Source organism: Bubalus kerabau, chromosome 19, assembly GCF_029407905.1.
Source record: "Bubalus kerabau isolate K-KA32 ecotype Philippines breed swamp buffalo chromosome 19, PCC_UOA_SB_1v2, whole genome shotgun sequence".
In the NCBI taxonomy this organism is placed as follows: Eukaryota; Metazoa; Chordata; class Mammalia; order Artiodactyla; family Bovidae; genus Bubalus; species Bubalus kerabau.
The window spans coordinates 70,945,437-70,955,000 of NC_073642.1; positions in this window are offsets into that span (position 1 = coordinate 70,945,437).

Here is a 9,564-nt window from a genome sequence, read left to right on the forward strand (position 1 = left end):
CCACTTAATCTACCTTCATTCTTAATATAAGTGGAATGCATTTTTCGTCCTTGTTGACTCTTGCTAATAATACCAGCATAAAAGCAGAGCAGAAGCAGAAGCACTTTCTCATGAATGAGTTTATTCTTGTTTAAGGGCTAATCCAATTAAAAGGGGTGCACAATTGAACGTGTGTGAAAGACTCTGAGAAGCAACACTTACTTGTGGTAGTATCACTGGAAAGATGGATTCATTTAAGCACAGAAAGTATTGTTACTCAGGCTAATTTACCAATTGCCCACAAACCACATTCCCTCAGATTGGTTCTCCAAAAAAGCAGATGGCGGGAGGAGAGTTCTTTTTCATAACTTTAAGGTTCTGAGCAGGAAGAAAAAGTACTATTTGATTAGTATTGGAAACTACATTAACATTTTTTTTAATGTTTTCAAATCACCCGAGTTTGCTTCTAACAAGTTGGTGTCAAGTAGGAAACGATAGGCTGCTCAAGAAACAATCATATGGACAGAGATCATTATAACTTGACCCTTTAAGAGCAAATTTCTGTGATCCTTATGGCAGACATAGACCTCAGTGTCCACTGTTTTATGTTTTATTTTATAAGTAAAACCTTTGTCATCCAGCTGCTCACCAGGTCCCCATCGCCCCCGTCAGTGGGAGACAGAATGCTGTCAAGTCCTGGCAATGAGCCGTCAGTAGAAAGTAGTGCCTGAAACCTAGAGACCACCTTCTCTATGTTAAAGCCATTAGATATGGACTTTTTTCTCTTCCTTCCCACTTAAAACTGTTGCCACTGAAATGACCACTTTTTAGACAACGATGGAAACCACATATTGAGGGTCTAATTGCCTTTCCCAAACCCCTTAACTCATACTGCTGCCTGAGAAAGGAATAAATTACTTTATTAAGTTACTGCATCTTGGGAGTTCACTTAGCCATAGTGCTATATTTGCCCTTGTAATACTTTCCATAAACATATCCTTGGCACTTCACCTCTGCATCTTACCACTCACCAGGATAATTTTTATCTGAGAATGATCAAGTCTCTTCAGAAACTATTCTGGTATTGAGAGAAGGGCATCTTGTCTTCTGTCTTAACCAGAAGGAGAAAAACTCAATCTTCCGATCTATATTAGATATTAGGTTATATATCCCTTTGTCCTAACTACTTGATGAATCCTTGGGCTTGTTATGACCTTTAAGACTCCAGTTGTCACATTAACTGGTTTTGGATCCCTTTTGACCTGTCATCTAGGCCATTTCGCTAGCCTTTTTAGGTACTTACAAGTCTCTTAAGCTTAGGAAATCTCAGCTGTTTTTTGTCTGCACATTTGAGCCAGCACATCTTTAACTGTCCTTACTTATTAGTGGGGTTTCCCCAAGGGCTCAGCAGCAAAGAATCATCTGCAAGGCAAGAGACATGATTTCAATCCCTGCGGGAACATCCCCTGGAGAAGAAAATGGCAACTTACTCCAGTATTCTTGCCTGGAAAACCCCATGGACAGAGGAGCCTGGTGGGTTACAGTCCATAGGGTCACACAGAGTTGAACACAACTGAGCATGCACACACTTACATGCACTTATTATGAGTGAAATTGTTCCCCCAAAAGATGTGTTAAGTTCCTAACCTGAAGAACTTCAGAGTTTGGTTATAGAATCATTGGGTTATAGGGTTATTATTTGGATATAGGGTTGTTGAAGATGCAATTGTTAATATGAAGTCATACTGAAGTAAGGTGGACCGTTAGTCCAGTGTAAGTGATGTCCTTACAAGAATGAAGAAATTTGGACACAGATGTAGAGGGAAGATGACCATGAGAAGACAGCAGAGACTAGAAAGATGCTTACAAGACAAGGAATGCCTGGGATCATGAGAAGCTGGAAAAAACAAGGAAGGAACCTCCCCTAGAGCTTCATAGAGAGCCTGGTTCCAATAATACCTTGACTTCAGACTTGTAGGCTCCAGAACTGCGAGAAAATAAATTTTTGTTGTTCTAAGTCAATGAGTGTGTGGTACTTTGTTAATGCAGACTGATGAAACTAATATATTTCTTTACAGTATCGTTTAAATGTTAGAACTTTAGTTTTACTTTAGCTTTTCTTAGTCTCCCAGGCTATCATCCTTTCTGCTCTAAGAGCTCTTCAAATGTATCTGAAGTTTCTTTGGTAAACATGTGGTTTTGCAGCAACCTCCTCTGAATCCAGTGTGCTATCCAGAAGGGGCACCAGATTTCTTTAGAAAGATTCACTAACCTTTAAACCCTTCTCACATTGCCAATCTCAGGTTCAGCCCTTACTCTGTAGTTTACTACAGAAGCTTGCTGCTTTGCTTTTAACTATTTAAATTATACTTTTGGAATTATTTAAAAAATAGCAACAACAAAGATGTTCTCCTCTCTTGAGTTTTATCTTTGGCAATTGACAATCATGATTTCCAAGATTAATTTCTCTGCAACTGTACTCCCTGACCCCAAAATAAGTTGATTTAAGAACTTGAAAATCAGGATTGCAATTCATTGCTTCTCTTCAGAATTTGCACAGTTTACATCCACTTAAAACACCTTTGTTGCTGCTTCAATAATGGTGTTGAGGTTAGGTGATGCATATATTAAAATAAAGTTTAACATAAATAATTTAACATGGCAATATAGATGTCTTCACATAAATGTGAAACCTAATTTAACAATAAAATGTTTACTAAGATAACTTGGATAAAATAAGCTAAACTGTTTCTAAATAACTTATACAATCAATTTTTTGCCAGTATTTTCCAAAATAGCAGACTATTCAGCATATTCAGGAATGTTTTTGATTTTGCCCTATGAGAATAGCTCACAATATCACCCCCATGGTAGACACCAAACATTTGAATCTGAATTAAAAAATAAATTCCAGTTGATGGTTTAAGTGGGTCTTAGATTGCATCACTTTACAACCACCCCAACATAGAACAATATTCCTTACATCTGACAGCAATCATGTTTATAACTTGGTTTAAACTACCGCTTCCTGTCAAACCATTGTAATTTCTTCAAATCCCTAAAATATAAAAGGATCTTAAGCTTTGCTGAGGGAATATAGCGGTATGTCTGCATTTTTGTTTTGATACAGAAAAAGAGAGTATGACTTTCCAAAAGCTGACCCTGATTTCCAGATCTGCATGTCTAAAAATGACATCTTTTCAAACAACACGAGAACCATGGAATTACAGATAGTGGCCGACAGTGAATCTAGTGGGAGTCAGAAGCAGAGAGGAATGATTTTTAGCAGACAGGGTGCAGTTGAGGAACAGCTACTGCATGGAATGACATGGGGATGGACAAGAAATTTACTTTACCACCTCCCTTTTTCTGTCTCCACAATGTATAAAATAGAAGCATTTTTGAAAGCAGCGGCTAAATCTTATTATCAGTTAAATAGAAATTATCCAGGCCAAAACTATCAAGTGTCACAGATGCAAATAGTAGCAATTTGTTAAAAATGTGCGTTATAATCTTTTAAACCTTTTATCTTACTTATAAATTATATGAAAAATAGAACACATGTGAAAAGTCATTTTGCTCATATAAAAATGGTAGAAATAAAATTAACCTATCAAAGATAATAAAAACAACACATCTGCGTGTGGCATAGTTCCAAGACAGTCAGTGTTACAAGATACATTTTAATGTTTATTAGAGACAGGAAATAACATTTTTCAAAGGCTTTCCTCAAGGCATTTTTTACCTCTTGGTTCCTCAGGCTGTAGATCATGGGATTCAACATAGGAATGACTATTGTGTAGAAGACAGGGGCCATTTTGTCTGTGTCAAGGGAATGGTTTGATTTGGGCTGAAGATACATGAAGCTCAGAGTCCCTTGGAATATAGTGACAGCAGTCAGATGAGAACCACAGGATGAGAATGCTTTGCATCTCCCTTCTGCAGATTGGATTCTCAGGATGGCAGCCATAATGTGTAGGTAAGAAATAAGGACCATGGTCAAAGATCTGGTTATATTGAATCCAGCAAAGATAAAAATCAAGATCTCTTTGAGGCTGGTGTCTGAGCAGGCAAGGGCCGTCAAAGGAACATCATCACAATAGAAGTGATTAATAACATTGGGGCCATAGTAGATCAATTGAAAAGTAACAGCTGTGTGAAGGAAAGCAACAGAAAAGCTGTATCAGTAAGGGCCTGCTACCAGTTGCATGCACATTTTTTGGGACATGATCACCATGTAGAGAAGAGGATTGCAGATGGCCACAGAGCAGTCATAAGCCATTACTGCAAGAAGGAACGTCTCCAAAATCAAGAAGTTCAGGAAAAAGCCCAGCTGTGCGCACATGCATAGAGAAATATGGACCTATTCTTGGTCAGGAGGGTCTCCAGGAACTTTGGGGCTATCGATGAGGAGTAACAAAAGTCTACAAAGGCCAGATTACTGAGAAGAAAAGTACATGGGTGTGTGAAGGTGAGGATCCAACCGGATTAAGGAAACGATGCCAATGTTTCCCACCAGAGTTAGAGAATATACCACTAAAATGAGAAGAAAGAGAAGCATTTCAATCTCTCTGTGGACTGAAAAACCCAAAAGAATGAGTTCCATCACCCTGGTAATGTTCTCTTCAGTAATGTGTTCTAGTCTCTGAACTGCTGAAAAGAGACAAGTTAAAGACAAATAAGTTATCAGGAGTAAGGAATTGTCATCAGATGCCAAAACGTGTGTGTTTTAACTTGAGAAAGTATTGCTCATTGAAGCAGAATAAGTGAAGTCGCTCAGTTGTGTGTGACCCTTTGCGACCCCATGGACTATAGCCTACCAGGCTCCTCCATCCATGGAATTTTCCAGGCAAGAGTACTGGAGTGGGTTGCCATTTCCTTCTCCAGGGGATCTTCCTGACCCAGGGATTGAACCCAGGTCTCCCGCATTGCAGGCAGATGCTTTACCGTCTGAGCCACCAGGGAAGTTCTGCAGAAGTTCTGAAGCAGAATATCAGAACAAATAAATATACCCCATCTCAAACTCTCCTGACTATTTATAAATTTCTGAAGCCAAAAATTGAGGTTTAATAAAAATAATGTTTATAAATATATGTAATATTTTAGGTTTAGATTATTTTTAGTTATATTAAATAATAGAATAAAGACATTTTAAAATATCCTGCTCCCATATTTACTTATCAGTGGAGTAAAACTTTAATATGTAACATTTTATTTGTTTTAATAGACATTTATTTTAACAAATGTTCATTATGGTAAATATAATACAAAGCTAAACAGGATATTCCATGGATAGAAAAGTGGAGGAAATTAAATATTTCTATTTGTGAATTAGGCAAATTTTGGATTCTTATGTAATTTATTCATTTTCAAATACTTCTTTCTAAAAGTGAAAAAGTACACTTGTAGTTAGAGTTAGACTACACATATGTTAAAAAGTAGAGTTCTTTGTAGTCATTTACTCAATGGACATGAGTTTAAGCAATCTCTGGGGGACAGTGAAGGACAGGGAAGGCTAGCATGCTGCAGCACATGGGGTCACAAAGAGCCAGACCCGACTGAGTGAGTGAACAGCAACAAATAGTTTTACATTAATTATTTTCAACACATAATCAGGAATACTTTCTAAATTGGTGTTACAAATTTTTAGTGATTTTTTTGCCTGGGGAGCCCTAATGCCAGGCGGCCCAGCAACTGCTTGCAAAGGCCTCCCATGGCTGTTTGCTTCCTTCTGCCAGAGCTAGCTTTGCTCCCTGCCCCGGCATTGGGTGCGCCAGGGGCTGGCCTGCCACCCCTCGCCGGGGGCCCATGGGAGGTGCTGGGTACCTTCAGCCAGCTGACCCCAGCATGGCACCTGGCCGCCTCAGACGCACTCCTGCAGCCTCCTTCCCTAGGAGCAGGACTGCGCTTACCTAGGAATGTGTTTGCAAGGCTTGCAGAGTGCAGGCAGACACCTGGCCCTGACTCGGGAATTGAGGCCCTGGGATCAGGCCCGGAGGTCTGGTGTCTGAGGATCCCCACACTGGCTGCACGCTAGAGGCCTGAAAACCCACTCTCTGGGGCTGACTTTCCTGCCTCCAAGGACGCTAGCATCCCCAGCTGCCTGTGGGCTGAGAGTCACCCCCAGCTGCCAAGCGCTGGCTGGGAGGTCATTTTGCAGTGGGAATGGTCCCTGGGGCCCCGTGCAGAGGGAGGGCCCCCACACTCCCAGGGAACATCCAGGCAACCTCCACACGGCTGTTCCATCACATTTGCTTTGCAGGAGTGAGCTTGCAAGCCTAGGCCTGTCTGCACCATGCTCGTCTTCTGTGGGCAGAACAACCTGGGCGTCCACCTAGAGCTGGGGCCTAGGGGCCCCAACTGGCATTTTTAGCCTGGGGAGCCCTAATGCGGGGCGGCCCAGCAACTGCCTGCAAAGGCCTCCCGTGGCTGTTTGCTTCCTTCTACCAGAGCTAGCTGTGCTCTCTGCTTCGGTTTTTTGCAAGCCAGGGCTCTGCCTGCCACTCTTTGCCAGGGGCCCATGGGAGGTGCCAGGTGCCCTAGGCTGGGTGACCCCAGCATGGCACGTCCATGGGAGGTGCCAGGTGCCCTCGGCTGGGTGACCCCAGCATGGCAGCCTGCTGTGGTGCTGATACACTCCGGAAGCCTCCTTCCCCACGGGCAGTGCTGCGCTGACCTGGAAACGTGTTTGCAAGGCTCGGAAGGTGTAGGCGGCACACGGCCCTGACCTGGGAACTGGGGCCCTGGGAGCAGGCTTGGTGGGCTGACCTGAGGAGCCAAACCCCAGCTGCGAGGAGGGCCCTGAAAACACATTCTCTGGCCTGCCTTTCCTTCCTCCAAGATAGATAGCTTTCCCAGTCTCTTGTGTGCTGAGAGTCACACAGGGCTGGAATGCACTTGCTTTAATGTCATTATTCAGTAGCAATTGCCCCTGAGGCCCTGCACCTAGGTTGGGCTCCCAACACTCACAGGCAAATCAAAGTGACCTCCAAATGAGTAAGCTCTTTGCATCAAGTGGCCAAAGTATTGGAGTTTCAGCTTCATATTTGTCCTTCCAATGTATATTCAGGCCTGATTTCCTTTAGGATGGAGTGGTTGGGTCTCCACAGTTCAAAAGCATCAAATCTTTGGTGGTCAACTTTCTTTATAGTCCAACTTTCTCATCCATACATGACACATGGATAAACCATAGCCTTGCTAGACAGATCTTTGTTGGCAAAGTAACATCTCTGCTTTTTAGCATGCTGTCTAGTTTGGTCATCACTTTCTTTCCAAGTCGTAAGTGTCTTTGGAGAAGACAATGCCAACCCACTCCAATACTCTTGCCTGGAAAATCCCATGGACGGACGAGCCTGGTGGGCTGCAGTCCATGGGGTCCCTACGAGTTGGATACGACTGAGTGACTTCACTTTCACTTTTCACTTCCATGCATTGGAGAAGGACATGGCAACCCACTCCAGTGTTCTTGCCTGGAGAATCCAAGGGACAGGGGAGCCTGGTGGGCTGCCGTCTATGGGGTCGCACAGAGTCAGACACGACTGAAGTGACTTAGCAGCAGCAGTAGCAAGCCTCTTTTAATTTCACGGCTGCAGTCACCATCTGCAATGATTTCCGAGCCCCCCAAAATAAAGTTTGCCACTGTTTCCACTGTTTTCCCATCTATTTGCCATGAAGTGATGAGGCCAGATGCCATGATCTTAGTTTTCTGAATGTTGAGCTTTAAGGTAGCTCTTAAACTCTCCTTTTTCACTTTCATCAAGAGACTCTTTAGTTCTTCCCTTTCTGCCATAAGGGTGGTGTCATCTGTATATCTGAGGTTATTGATATTTCTCCTGGCAATCCTGATTCCAGCTTGTGCTTCATCCAACCCAGCATTTCTCACAATGTACTCTGCATATAAGTTAAATAAGCAGGGTGACAATATACAGCCTTGACATATTCCTTTTCCTATTTGGAACCAGTCTGTTGTCCCATGTCCAGTTCTGTTTCTTCCTGACCTGCATACAGATTTCTCAAGAGGCAGGTCAGGTGGTGTGATATTCCCACTTCTTTAAGAATTTTCCCCATTTTATTGTGATCCACACAGTCAAAGGCTTTGGCATAGTCAATAAAGCAGAAATAGATGTTTCTCTGCAACTCTCTTGCTTTTTCCTTGATCCAGTGGATGTTGGCAATTTGATCTGTGGTTCCTCTGCCTTTTCTAAATCCAGCCTGAACATCTGGAAGTTCACGGTTCATGTATTGTTGAAGCCTGGCTTGGAGAATTTTGAGCATTACTTTACTAGCGTGTGAGATGAGTGCAGTTGTGAGGCACTTTGAACATTCTTTGTCATTGCCTTTTTTTGGGACTGGAAAGAAAACTGACCTTACAAACTAGAGGTTTTCAATTGCAAATGCTAAAAAAACCAGCTTTGCAGTTTCCAAGAAAAAAAAAAGTATCATTTTAACCAATTTTCTCTGAAATCCAAGGAATATCATGGCCATCCTGCATCAAAAAGTCATCTTTCCTTTATGTAGTCATAGTTTCATGCCTAAATTGTAGACCAAATAATGCTCAAATTGACTCTGATATCAGGGGCAGATCAGCTGACAGAAAGCTTGGATTGTCCCTCTGGAGGGAAGTGAGACCTTGGTCCCATCAGAAGAATCTGAGGGGTTAAGGGAATTTGCAGGAGTGGGGAAAGCTTGGTCCATCTTACATGTACCATAATCTTAAATAATGCTTATTTACTTTACCGAAGTAAAAACAAAACAAAACAAAACAAATATAAAGCACTGAAAGGTAAAGAAATTCATAATCTGTGATCAAAAGCTTCATTCTAAGAAAACTGTGTTCTCTTAACCTAGAGAGTAGACTAAATTCCAGTCTGACCAGCTTACCAGATAACAAACACCCAAAAAAATTTTTTATGGGTAAGCTTAGAAAAGTCTTTTCCATATATCTTTAAGGAGCAGTATTTTTTCAAAGGCATCAGTGTGAAACCATAGAAAGCATGTTTAAAACCTGATTAAATTGAAATTGACAAAGTAATCTGGCCACTGCTGTGACTTGAATATGATAACTAGAATTATAACTGGCAGCATTCTACCAGAACATATCAGATTTTCATGAATGTCACATAATTTCTAAGATATCTATATTAGTATCATCAACCATACAATATAACTTGAGAAGATTCATCCCTCTTTCTGACAACACTTCCCATGTAGTTTAACATGCCAAATGAACTCAAGTTGTTTAATATCTCTCTTTGGGAGGTCTCAGGAGCATCTGAGAAGCATCTGAAGCATCCCAAAGTTAGCTAGAAGTCAATTATTTAGGAAGGTTTGTTCATAAATATCAAAAGGGTTTTTATAACAGTCAGGTGGGATCACATAAGTTACTGTGAAACAATACTTCTCCACTTAGCCAAAGTTAACAAAAGATTTCAAAGGTAAACCTAGAACAGATCACTTAAGAGGTAAAGAAACTTAAAATCCATTAGCAAAGGCAGTTCAACATCTCAAGAAAGCTTGTACCAGGCACAAAACTCTTTTCTGGGGGTCCACTTTCCATAAAACCTCCTTATCCCTTTCTGTACCCAT